Here is a 14,374-nt window from a genome sequence, read left to right as displayed (position 1 = left end):
TGTCAGCAACACTGTAGTAAATGTGTGGTTAGGTAAGGCACAATAACAACTTGGTTGTGGTTGGAAAAAAGATATATTTTTCTTTTCGAAAGCCCACATTCGGTGACACAAAATTGGCAGGGAAGGTGTTGGTGAAAAATACCTGGGTTTGGTGGCTCAAATGCTGCTGGAATATGCCACAAAAGGGTCAGTAAAAACCGTCAGGATTGGTGGCTTAAATGCTGCTGGGAAACTGAAACTAACTGCAGGGAGTTTGCATTTTCACAGAACCAGGACTTTGGACAGTGGGCTGTCTGAGATATGGGCTTTTGGACATTTTTTGGACTAATGGGCCTTCAGAATTTTGGGCATCAGAACAATACCAGACCGCTAATACCAGACCAAGAAAGGCTGTAGCAGCAAATTCTGGATTATATTGAAGTGAACAGGGGTGATTTTTTTGCTAACAAAGGAAACTTTTTTTTCTTTAAAAGTTACAGTCTCACATCAAGAAAAAACTGAAATGTTAACTTATTTTTGAACAATATTGATTGCATGTAGTGCAAAATCCATTAACTTTGTCTCTCTATGTCTTCACTATTGAAGTCTGTGCTCAGTGTGAAGCTTCCTTCTCTGTTTATGTGGAGCTTAATCAACACCTAATCCTGCTGCTTTGATGTCACACTGAAGGGCACATTCATCTCTGCGAACAAGGAATCATCCTCAACCCAAGGGGCTGCATTATCTGAGAAATCCTCTGGAAGCTGAGAGGCATGTGTGATATTTTCAGCATCTGTGCCTAAGAGCTCTTTGTATGTATTTGTAGGTAACAACCAAAACACATGTCATATCATTCTGATTTATAGCCCCAAAATATGCTCACCTCCTCTCAGTTTCCTCCTTTTTCCTCTCTGTCATCACAAACACATTCTCTCATATCACCGAAGCCAAAGCAGCATCCCCAGACTGCCCCTGTTGGCTCACAGACTCTCTCAGAGAACAGAGCCAGCAGCAGGCGGCCGCGTGCCACCGTGCCATGTGGTGTGGCCTCAGAGATCACCATTTTCATAATGAGGTGTCAAGGAGGATGACGGATGATGTCTCTCCTCTCCTCCTCAGTTTGGGTTCCAAGGTACAGAGACTTGGCAAACTGGGGCCAGAAGGAAATCAGAGAGCAGAGAAAATGTGGGAGATGTGGGCAGCGTGACTGAGTCGCATGTTTTTCCATCTCTCCCATTAACAGACACATCAGCTGTGACGCAGGCGCCGAGAAGTGCCACAGTCCCAGATATTACTGCCAGGATCAGTCTGATCTGCCGATTTCTTTGGTCTTAATAATCTGATTCACACCGAGTCATTGGCATTGATCAGCACCCTGAAATCTTATTATTTTGTGCTGCGGGAATAAAAAACATTCATTTAACTGTACATTAGACCAGGCTGTGTTATTGCTACCCCCTCCTCTGGCTTTTTTTGTGTCACTACAGGGTCACTTACTGTCACCATGGTTTCATGTATGTTTTAGCTACAGGTGCATGTTGCATATACAGTGGTCTGTTTATGAAACAAAATCTGAAGTTCAGTTAATGTGGAGCTCCAGATTCACCAGTGGTTCACTATGAAGACAGGATGCCTTATGGAATATCTTATATCATACAGGCAATCATTTTTATCATCATTTCAATGATTTATGTTTGACCGCTGGGCTGTTTGTGTTTATTTGCCCTTAACAGACAATTTTCCGACTGGACAGATGCGAGCTTAACAATGGACACACCATCTGTGTGTGTGTTTATGTTCAGCTCAGCCTCTGACTGAACTCTGAACTCTCTCTGTTGTCTCCCTCCAATGTTTCTCCCTTTAAATCTGGTCTCTACACATTTATGAAGCAGATTCATTCTGTGTGAACACTCAGAGCCATGCTCGCTCTTTGAGGCTGCACTGAGGCTCCGAGGGGCTCCGAGCTAAATGCTAACATCAGCGAGTTAACTGCACACAATGATGATGCTAAAGTTTAGCAGGTGTAATGTTTGCCATGCTCACCATCATAGTGTATAATGACCAAATATATCACCTAGTGTTGCCATATTAGCAATATTCGACTGTTATTGTTTGCAAAACTGAAGATATGAGAGATCATTTTTGTTCAGTTTGTAGTGAATATTTGAAGGAAAGGTGTTACATTTAGGCTGACATATATAACAATAACAGTGTTTTTTGTTGCAGCTGTAAATTCTACAAAATAATAAAATATTTTTCAGCATTTTTTTGTATAATCAGGAATATCATTATTGCAAAAATACCCTGAAATATGATGATAATGTTTCAGGGCCGCATCGTCCTCCTCTACCTTGGGCAAATTTTTCGGCACACCTTAAGGCCGTTTTCATATTAAATATGAATGATTTGTGCTTGAGTTCAATTGCCCCCTCTACCCCGAACACAGCTCAGCTTTCAGATTAGTAGTGTTTTTTTGTACCAAAGTACGCTTGTGTCAACATCTACATGACACTTTTGTTGTGCTACAGTGCAGAAAAGTGCGTTGCAGACGGACAGCGCTGCCCTGGGGACTATCATCTGAAGGGCGCAGTGGAGCAGTGAGGCAAAGCTTTGCTCCAGGCCAGAGAAGAAGCCTCTGTTGTCAGCTAGGACCTCTTCGCCTCCTGTGGTTTCTCTGACTGCAGATGGAAGTCAGCAGCTAAGCCAGATCTGAGTCTGTCAGCAGTGAGCTGAGATGTTGTCTGATATAGAGGCATCAGTGTCGATTTGAGACTGTTTCATAACTAGTTTAAAAACGCCTTCTAGTTGCATTCTGTAGCAGTTTAATTATGTGTTTTGGTTCAGTTAATTTTCACATATAATGTGTACCTTAGTTGAGGACACATGAAGTGCACTCTAGATCAACATTTGAGGGTCTTGGCCTCAGATCAGTGTAATGTGCCAACACAGTGTTCACACTTATGAAACAAACTGATGTGAAAACCCCCTCAGATCTCTGTCCTGTGAAGACTTCCCAATATTTCTCAGAGAATGTGCTCTCATGTGGCTGTGGATCTGTGGACTGACTGTGTTCAGTGGGTCAAGGAGAGCGGCAGCATGTTCAGCTGACCTATCATCAGCCCGAAATAATCGCGAATAAGCTGTGGATTTGCTCATTCTTCGTCACTTTTTTTTTTTTTTAATTAACAAGAGCACGATTTATTTCAGTGTTTGATCCTCTCTTTACATAACACTTTTGTTCAAAAGTTTATACAGTAGCCTTTATGAAAAAGCTTCTGAGGTTGGAGGGAGATTTTAAGTGGAGAGCTATAAGGTTTCAACTTTTTAATTCTACCCTAACCAAGTGTCTCCCAGTGGTATTGTTGTTGATGCTACTGTTGCAAAGACGCTTTCTGTTTTCCTCAGAGCTTAGCTATTATCCACAGACAAGTGATCGATACTAAACAACATTATCAACACACACACAACACTAAAGATACAAGAAGACTGAAGAGGTTAAGTTACTAGTTACTGATCTGAAAAGAAGAATGCCAAAGCAACATTGGTTTTGAACCCCCTCACATCCTGGGGCTCCCTCCATCGTACAAACGCCCTTCCAAGATTCACCCTTGTTTACCCCGGTTTCGTTTGTTCTCTCTCTTTGCCTTTTTTGCAGCCTCTGTTGATGGGGCTCTTTTTTTTTTTGCAACGCAGAATTTCCTGTTACTTTACTTATTCTGCTTGCTGCCATTTCCTCAGTAATGACTAGTGCAAAATCAGTCATTCACTGCAAAGTTACCTCCCTGCTGCAGATAGCAAGCTTTGGACCTGGGAAAACAAGTAGCACACTTCTATTTCTGTTTTTGAAGAACAATGGTTGACACACTTCCTTTTGTGCCGTAATTTGATCATTTTTTTCCGGGAGATCATACTAGGAGGCAGGCAGAATTACACAGTGAAAGATGGGCTTGTAGCAAACCAATTTTACCTTTTTTTTTTTTTTCATCGCTCCAAGACATTACAATGTGCAATCAGCATGAAATTCAGAATTAATTGTTAAAACAAAAAAGTTATCTCTGGAGACTTTCAATGAATATTGATGAATAAGCATCAGTTAAATTTAGCTTGACTTCACTGTGGTAATTTTTGGATCACCAAAGTCACGGGAATTCATACTCTGCACATTATGAATGTTTCTGCAAAATGTAATGGCAAGCCATCCAATAGTTGTTGAGATATTTCAGCTTCAGGACCAAAGTGTGAACTGACTGACTGACATCACTGAAAAATATATAAGCTAAACAAATGCAACTAAAATCCAGAGCAGTGTTTATATGCTCTGAAAAATGTATTGATACTCAGCTATCAATAGTATTCTTTTGAGTTTTATACTGAGTAAATATTTGTTTTCGATGGTTTGTGGCCCTCTGTGGAAACACAACACCCTTGTGAATAATCAGATCTAGCTCCACCACCTCTACATGTGGGTCAACTCATAACATCATTAAAACAAAAAACTTAGATGGCAGTGTTTACCAGATAAATGGAGACTTTGAATTCAGCTATGCTCCCAACACTAATTATGACCTTACTTTCATTACGATAATCAAAATGAGGCAAGACTTAATCAAATTACCAACCAATTATCAGTGTGTATGTAAACCGGAGGTGTTCCCAGTGTGAACTGTGCAGGAACTGGTGTTGTTTGATGTGTGCTCACTCTCTGCAGCAGACTTGTAATAGAGTTGGGTGTGCAGCTGTGTTCAGTAATTATTTTATCCAGTCGGGTATTCCTAATTAGAAAATCATCCTGATGTCTGGATGGAGATAAAATTAAATTTAGTTTCATGAATAACGCTGGAAAGCTTTTGTGAGTCATATACATGTCACTCGTGTAACTTACACACGGAGTACTCGCATGAACAAATTAAACAGGAGATCATTTGACAAATGAGACCCCTTATGTTGTCACTGTAATGATTACTGGTTCTGTAATATTCACGTTAATGAAGGCCCAGATGATGACGCTCATTATCAGTTATTGAGAAAATAGTCCCGTAATGCGGCGGAGCTACTTTTAGATACCATGCGCTAACAGCCCATCATATTGATTTATTTGTCAGCGCTCGGGATTTTTTTCCTCGGGGTTGTTCACTTGTGGCGAGAGATTTCTGACTGTTTCTTCATCTGTTCTGACTGAGCTCAACTCTGTCTCCAGTGACAGTGGTTTACATTAAAAATAAATATCATCGAACAAACCAGACGCATTTTCATGACCCAGTATCTGCTAGGTTTGAGAAATTGTACATAAAGATCCCAAATTGAGCACACCAGACTGCAGTTGTTTGGATACTGAATATATTTTTACATAAATTCATGTTATAGGCATAGCCTGTGCATCTCTCTCTTCACTCCTTTGATATTTCCTATATAATAATAGTTATACTCTATCGTGAGAAGTTTTTGCATAATTTTTTGGTCATTTTTTTTTGTGTATCTGCATACATAAAAAATCTAAATGTGTCATCCCAGCCCACAGAAGTGCAACACAAAAGAAGAAAATATATATGTATGTCTACAACTCTACTAAAACGAAATCTAAAAACATAAGAACAAGAATTCTCTAAAGACCTATAGTGTGGCATTGGTAGCAGCTACTTTTTTCATTCCATTGTGGGAATTTTTTAGGACAAAAAATAGGCACTAAATGTAAAGCACTATATAGTGAGGAGGCAGTGACTGATTATGGACACAGCCTCGGTGATATAGGGACTACTCACAGGGCTGATACTGTAGAGTGCTGCATGAATGAATCCTACAACCCGAATAAGCTGAATAAGCTTTTTTGCATGTCATTTTCTTCATCTTGAATTCATTGTTGTTGTTTATTATTTGAAGCCTGAAACCAGGTCTGTGATTAACACAAGTTCAAGAGATTTTCACGTTTTGTTGTATGACAGAATTTGTCAGTAAATACCCCAGCGGGGAATTTTGAAGCTTGTACGTGTCTTTAAAAAAGGTGGTTGCATATAAGTGGCCAAATGAAACTACAGCGCTTGTTAGGGAAATTAAAGGTTATCATGCTGAACATGGTTCGGTTGCTGCGGTTACGCTGAAGTCATTAAACCGTGAAGAACTGCATTTATAGCCCAGTGTTAGCTTTTTATTTCTAGTGATTGCATTTAAAATGTACAAAAAGTGGTGTTTATTTAAGATTTGCTAGCTGGACAAAAGGTGTAGGTATCATGAAGGCTTCTAAAATAATCCAAAGTCCAGTGGGGAGATCCCATAGGCTTTTTGAAGAGGGAACAAAGGTGATGCCAACCCAGTCCCAGTCAGAGGTAACTTAAACTCTGAGTAAGTTACCATGGTAACTGACTCTTTGAAGTTAACCTGCTCACTGGCAGGTTTTCCTCTTTAAACCCTGAGTTTGTCTGTGTCTCCTCCCTCTGACAGAGACACTCATTTTTTGTTTCATTTCCTCATTGATTCAGTCCAGATCAAACCACAGTTTGAAGCACATTAATTAGCGGATTTTACCGTGTGTCAGATCAAAATCCTAGGTAGATATTAGTTTGTTATACACTTTTATGTGCTGACAGTCATTTCTTTGAACCACGGTTTTTGCCCTGATTCAGTTACACAGCATCAAATCACCTTCAGCTCAGAATAAAACCTCTACATGTCCTATCACTGCAGACAGCTGACAGTTCGTTAGAGCAGTTCCACTAAAATGCGTGTTGCACGAAATGTGTCATCCCAGTTTAATTTTCAAAATTCAGTATGAGGCAAAAGACACGTTGGATGATGAATAATATCCCCATCATTTATGTAATTCGCTGGTGGAACGTAATTCCTATAGCCTAATATTTGAGATAGCGTTAATATTTCTAAGCGAGCAGGATGGCGGTGCAGCTGGAGAATGTGAACAGGATTTTTTTTGAACTGGTTTTCATAGTTTGAATGTTTTATGAAAACATTTTAGTAAAAATCGGATTTGTTGAAATAGCTGAAATAAACTTGAGTGTTCTATCTTGGAGTTCATCAGTTCAGAGTTCAGGGTCACACTCAGAGTTTGTTAAACCTGCTTTCTGGAATAGACCCCAGGCCATAAATGTGGTTGTTTTTTCATTTGCTGTTTGTTTACATGTGTGCTGTTCATGTTCTTATGCTTCTCTACTGCTGGTGACTTTTTAAATGCTGGAAATTGAATCTGCTTAATACAATCAGAGTAATATTCAACCAAGCAGCCTCATATTTGGATCTATTGTTGCCATATCGCCACAAGGAACTGCACAGCTGCTTCATTGCTCACAGATCATAAAAATGCCGAATCAGTCAAGAGGCTTTAAGCTTGATTATAAAGTGTTGTTTTAATTATGCAGCGGAATGATGATATTTTTAACAGCAAAGTCGGGCTGACTGCGGAGGATAATAGACTCCCTAAGAGCTCCTCACATTAAATTTTTTTTAAAATCTATTTCCCTTCTCCTGCCCCACAGTGCTGCACTCGAATCCATTTTCTCTCTGACTTCAAAGCTCTTTTTGAGGCTGCATAAAACAGCAAAATGATCATGTGCAGAAAAAAAATGCTTTAAAAAACATTGAAAGTAAATTTCATTCGTTCATTTCAAATTTGATTGGGTTCCCATATCTGTTGTTGGTTTCAAGACCCCAGCCTGAAACGTCAATCACAGAAATAGATTTTCTCCAGAGGACATCCCCCAGCTGCTACAGAGTCTCACGACGATGTGGTTCAAGTGTGATCTTGAAGACACAGTGTATGGTCGAACAGTCTTTTGCTGGCGAACCAGCTCAAACGCACAAAATCTATAACTGACACAGAAAGGGGACGAACTGTTCTGTGCCAGAGAGGAGAGCATAAACCTGTTATACTGACACTTCTTCACACTTCTCTCTGGTGCAGGAAATTAATGCGCATCACTTGCCAAGCACAGCAAGCTGCTGGTCCCGGCTTGAAGATGGCTCGGACCGGCATCACAAGCGCCAAATGAAGTAAGTAAAGTCCAAACCCATTACTATTAGCTCCCATAACAGAGGACGAGTGATTACTTTGTAAAATGAGACTCTCGGCCAATCCCATCAGCAAGCAGAAAATTGCTGGGAGAGGATGTTCCCACATATTGTCATATTGGGAGTCCATGTCTTGCACTGAGGCGCTGGCGACATGGGAAATCAGAGCAATATATTTATACATATATCCATATCCATACATGTCATGCAGGGTTTCATTCCCATGCACTCCAAGCCATATGCTTCAAATTTTAACTCCAAATGTATCCACCCCCTCTCAGCTCACCAGAGTTCTCATGCCAGCCAGCCCATGTGTTTTTATAAGGAATATGTCAGATTTTGTTCTGTTGAAACTGCTCTTTTCAGCTCAGTTACTTGGCAACTATATGACATATCTCGCAAATAAAAACCCCTCATCCTCAGTGGTGAGAAAAGTTTGAAAAACAAAAGGACATCAGGGATTGTTGCGGTAAATCCGTCTCCTCCAGGCCGACGTGTTCAAGGTGGGAGTGTCGACCTGAAGGTTTTCCTCCCACGACGGCTCGCTAGCACTTTTAGCACATTCTTCTTTGGTAATGGGAGTCATTAAAGTCATCAAAGCTGGAGGACGAGACTGACAACTGGGTTGTCATCGCTTAATTTTGGCATCTTGGAAAGCCGCTCATCAGGCTGCGTGTCATGTTACAGCCAGCCTCACTTGCTGTCGGTGCCAGTCAGGATTGTTCACTGAGTTAACTTAAGTGAGGGAAGTTTGTTTGACACAGATTTCTTTCGGTCTTTTTGTCTTTTGCAACAAACCCCTTTGGGCAATGTTTCCGATTACTCACTGTGAGAACCAAAACGCAACAGTTAGCTTTTTGTTTACTATTTGCTTTAACCCTGCTTTAACATCATTATAAATTTAACCTCAGGTTTTAAGCAACCAGGTGTATATAGGCTATTTAATGCAGAATAATCCACATACTAAAATCATATTGCTTGTAGGGTTGTACCGTTCTTTTTTTTTGTTTGTTTTTTTGTTTTACTTAGACAGATGACAGTTCATTATACAATTATGCCCACTTTTCTCTACCCACTCAAGCCCTACCCTCCACAAACACACTCTAACCTGCGGCACGAGTAATTAAAGAAAAAAAAAAAGGTGAATAATCACAGACAAAACAACCACATTTAAATAAGGCAAACAAAATGGAAATACAAAAACACAAAACACAAACACAATTTTCAAAGATTTACATGATTTGGTCGACATTTTTATAATAAGGTAGCTGTGCCCTATTACATCACAATTTCCACTGTGCATATTTTCATTTTTTCCCCTTTTTTGCATTTAAAGCTTCTATTGAGGTTTTCGAATTTAGCTACAAATAAGTGCTGTAATATTTAATTATCACCACCATAAAATAAATTAACTTTTTTTTTTTTTTTCAAACAAAAGCCTCAGTTTGAATAAAGTAATTCACTGGATTGTCCTTTGTTTTAAAGAAATTAAATCAACATTCTGTGAAAAATAGATGTCATTTGTGGTGCTGCTGAATTGCTGTCATTTGCCCGTCAATATTGTTTTTAGATTAAGATGTTGTGAGTTTGGGAAATGATTACAACTATCTTTTTCCAATACATTTAGTCAGTCACGCCAATGTGCGAACTTACCTTTAGCATGAGATGAGTACACTATACAACGACTGTTGCCAGTGTTTCGTGGCAAATTAAATCACGGTGCGATGTTATCGATGGTCAGAACAATCACAGGCTACTAAAACTTAATGCGTGTGCTGAATGTTGTTGTTGTTGTTGTTGTCGTAAGCTTTAGTGGCTGGCCAAAAGATGACTGATTAATGTCGGGTGGTAACTGGGATTGACGATGCATTACCACCCCCCTCTATAGGTGGTTAAATTATATGGAGGATTTATTGAACATTTATTAAATGGTTATCGAGGTAAAGTCCATTGAGGTAATTATTGTTATCCTTTTGTCGTTTAATACTCATTACAAACTGCCTCTGCATGTGGTCTGTGCAATCGAATCTCAAGGTGCACTGAAGATCCATGGGGTGCTTTCAGACTTTTACTAAGCGCTTTTCACTCGTGATCTACTCACCCAAGACGCATCTCAATACCAGGTGTAAACAGAGCCTATGTGTTTTTCACTCATCAGTCCGACTTCTCTTTGGACAGCTACCCGCATATTATCTTGACCTTTGTCCCATTCAGAGCTCATGCTGTCTTCATCATTCTTTGCTTTGAAATGATCTGATCATCAGTATCCTCAGGAGCATCTTTATTCCGAGAGTCATCCAAACCCTCCAATATCACAAAAACATGCTGCTCGGCACTAATCCTGTCACCCAGGTGCTGCACCATCATGTTAATGTGACAGTAAGCCAATATAAACAAACTTTCATCATCGTGTCTGTATTTATTCATGGCAACACGCAGACTGTCACCTGCATCCAGCACACTGTGCATATAAGATTCAACTCTTACGAACCTCAGGTACGTAAGAGTTGTTTTCAAATTATTTTTGGCTTTGACTCCAGATCAGTGTTAAAGCCAAATAGTTTGAGGAATACCAAGGAGATGACTGCTTAAAGAAGTATTTCACTGCTGGACAGATGACTTTTTCATAAAACTGGGCAGCCTGTTCAGCAGAAAGACACAAATACTTTTGAATTTTGCGCACTCACATACTATGATACAAAGCAGGCTGAAACTCGATGACGTATCCCTTTTATTAAATGAAATAAAAAGTCCAGGGTCACTCAAGACCTGCGTACAATATGTATTTAAAGGTTGCAGTAATTTCTGACGCTTGTGTGCTGTTTTAGAGGTTGACAGTTTAGAGCAAATGGAAACAACAGCACTATAAGCATTTTTGCAGTCCATTTTGGAAAAGAGCACCAGGACCAGGTTTTAAGATGCTTTATTCTTCACCTGTGTTATAGGTTTCATTCAACTCCTTTACCCTTTTCTTTCTCTCCCTCTCTGAAAGGTCGCCTTTCACAATGGACCATTCACCTTTGGGATCTCTGTCACTCTAAAGGTAAATTGAAAACCTCTTAATATATCAGAATTAGCTTCCCGGGTCACAGTGAGCTTTATAGCACCTTTCATCAGTGTGCCGTGTTCTGCTCACACTGGAAGGTGTGTGAATTGTACAGCAAAAAATAGAATAATAATTCACAGCCTGAAGGCTTTTATGGCTTACACTGGCTTTCTTAACAAAAGCGCTCCATGCACTGGGCTGAAAATACCTATGTTCCAGCCTCTGGAAATGGGAATCAGCTATGCAGCAAACTTCCATAGCAACACATGGATTTATTGTACAATACAAAATGAAATGTAAAAGTCTTTTTATTTCCTTAGGCTGTTTGAACACAAGAGCCCTGCTGCTCTGTATAACTCTGTATTTTCTTTTGGGTCCCAAATGCAACAGCCCCTGCCTTCATTGATAAAAGCAACAGGGCAGAGCACAGCTTTAACCTGCTGGTCAGGCTTTTACAATTGAGAAAGCCAGTGTTCCTTATGATTTGTGTTGAGGGTTAACATGGGAAGAAGGAAGAGGAAGATGAGGGGATGAAGAGTTATTTGCTCAAGGCGGGGATAGGCCATTAAGAATACCTGGTAGAGGGTTGGAAAGAAGATAAATGAGCTGTTCGTGTTGCTCTGGTGCAGAGGTGAGGAGGTCGGGGTGCAGCAGAGAAGCTGTGTCCATTTCCTTGACACTCCACTGTTGACTTCCATTACTGAACCCTGGGGCAGAAGGCAGCCATGACAAATAGTGTAGGGAATCAGCAGGGAAATGGCATCCACAACACAGTATGGGCACATTCTGCATGCAAGGCCCGGAACACGCATTGGTGGCTAGAATACAGATGACTGAGGCAAAGTGTGGAGCTCTGCAGCCTTACAGGTGTTGAATAGTTGAGTAACATCGAAAAAATATTAGGATGCGTCACAAGTGTACTGTCGCTTGCGTGAAGTTGATGAGATTGTGAATTCAACTTTGTAGCCTGAAGGTGTTTTGCATAAAAAGCAGGTATTTCAAAGGATTACAAATCAGCAAATCGGTGCTTGTCTGTTCTGGGATACTGTGAGTTCCAGGATGGCGTAGCTGAAGGGGACAGAGGAACAAGGACTGCAGGGACTTTCGGGGGCATATGCTCCTGCTGTGATTTGTATTATTCAGTTGATTGTTCTAACAGCGCAAATTGCAGATATATTTTCAAGACTTTAAAGCTTCTCACACTCTCCTACATAGATAGCATGTATGGCTCTTGTTTTGATTAGTGGATATGTTAAACTAAGCTTTATTAAACTGTTTCATGTTGCAAAATGCTGCTTTTATTCTGCAATTTTGGTGAAACTGGCCCTTTGACCTTGTTTGCAAAAGTTAGTTTATTAGAGCTTTTGTCTCTGGAAGCGACACTATGAGAGCCATGACAGTGAAATTAAACAGTAGGGTAAGGTATTGTTTGTTTTGGTTATTTCGATATGAGTGCCAAAGTGATGACGGCTTTTAAGACGATACCAGTGCCCTAATCGTGCATGAACCAATGCTTTTTTCAAAATAAAGCACAAAAAGACGATTGACAAGGTGAAATAACAGCTTTTTTTTTTTAAGTCAAATTTGTACTGGAATTAGATATGATACGTCTTAACAATTTAAATTACACTTAGAAATATAAATATGAATGAAAACACCATCATCAAATTCACATAACATATGAATATAGTCAATAAAACACAACAACTATAATTTAACACAAATTAAGAATTGCAGAATTAATAACGGCAAAATAAAAATACATTTTGAGTTGAGATCAGTTAATGTCTCCCTAACTCAGGAGAGACTCAGCTTAGACTTAACAGTCCACCTTAAGAAGGGTCTGGTCAGTGTCAATGTGGGGCTGATTTAGCGTGCTAACTTCAGGACTAACCACTTGAATCAGCAGGTGGCAAGCAAACTATGTCAGCTTTGCTCGAGTCTTGGGGAACCGCCTCAACTGTACCCACGCTGCACTGCTAGGTTTCACATGATACTCTCTGTTCTGGTCGCTGCAGCCTCACTGTTGCTGTCATTGTCAGACACACGCTCCTTTTGCTTTCTCCCGGCTGCAAACTCGCTACACACATAATGTGTCACAATTTTTGGCTCATAACGTCAGTGTGCAGCGTTCTTTACTTTGTGAAGTGTCACAAATGCTGAGCAAAAATTCTCATGTCTGTGTGGACGAGGCCTAAAATACGAAACCAAAATTGGGTCTTCATTTACATATCCATACTTGGCCAACAATCATAGCCTTCGCTCCGAGGCCATTAACACCTATAGTGTCCCCTCAGTACGTGTAGAGCTAGGCAAATAGGCGTTTTCCTACTCTGCCCCATCAACCTGGAAAACGCTACAGCAGGATCTGAAGCTGTCCAGCTTGATCCCACTAGGGGATTTGAAATTATTTTAAGGGCACTGGAAAAAGCAACCTTTTCCTGTTTTTTAGTTTTTTTTAATTGGCTTCCGTTTAGCACTTTCACTTAAATGTTGTATGTACTGTATTGGTTAATCTGTCTTCATGTTGTATGTTGTCTCTCTCGAGAATGAGACCCCCTGTCTCAGTGAGATTACCTGTATAGATAAGGGTTAAACAGTGTTACTGCTGGCTCACTGTCACGGCTGGGACACTTAAATTGAACTGAGCCATCATTAATGTCAGCACGTTTTTTTTTCTCCCATGAAAAGTCAAAATGTCAGCAGTAAGTGACATCATCAGCCAATCAATGCATCCGCTGGCAGAAATGTACTTCTAAAAATAGCAAGATAAAGTTTGACTTATACTCATTATGTGATTTTAAAAAAAAAAATAGAACCAGAAATATGAGTATTTGCAGTAAGGTTTGATTTTTAAATAATGTTTTGAAATTCCTCAAACTAAGAGTGGATAGCAGCCTTTAACAGATATCCATTACATCAGTAAACAGTATAGCTATCATTAATATTCAGGAAACATGGCATATTTCTCTGGATGCTCTGACCATGTAAAATATTTAAAAAGGCTCATGGGCTTCTGCGCAGCCTGAGAAAAAACAAATGTGCTTCTGTTTTTACACAAGTCGAGATCCGCGTCTGTGAAGTACAACTTGGAAAAAAAAGAAGCATTTTCTCAGTTTTTTGGTTCGAGACGAGAGATTAAAGTTGTGGCCAGGAGCGTTGCTATGGCGATAACTCCTGAGCATTCAGCCTCTTCCTCATCCTGCTCTGTGAAATGCGAGTTTTGAACTTCCTGAGGGTTTCTCATCCCCCGAGGACTTTGATTCATGTATTCGCTGGGGAAGCCGACTTGCCATTGTTTGCTATTTTTTTATTATTCATCTGCCTTTTTCATGT

The 14,374-nt window shown here is 40.0% G+C and overlaps 1 protein-coding gene across 2 annotated transcripts in view; it reads left to right on the top strand.

Annotated features, from left to right (window-relative positions):
* LOC121962673 (carboxypeptidase O) overlaps positions 1–14,374 on the top strand; it is a 99,584-nt gene that overhangs the window by 24,914 nt on the left and 60,296 nt on the right. For both annotated transcript variants that reach the window (XM_088074617.1, XM_088074616.1), the window contains exons 3-4: positions 7,886–7,974; positions 10,985–11,035. The gene's annotated coding sequence lies outside the window, so the exon portion shown is untranslated. The remainder of the gene's footprint in view (positions 1–7,885; positions 7,975–10,984; positions 11,036–14,374) is intronic.

This window comes from Plectropomus leopardus, chromosome 24 (assembly GCF_026936395.1).
Source record: "Plectropomus leopardus strain MGB_pleo_1.0 chromosome 24, ASM2693639v1, whole genome shotgun sequence".
Taxonomy (NCBI): Eukaryota; Metazoa; Chordata; class Actinopteri; order Perciformes; family Serranidae; genus Plectropomus; species Plectropomus leopardus.
Note: the sequence above shows the minus strand (reverse complement) of the source record. Positions and strands in the feature narration are given on the sequence as shown.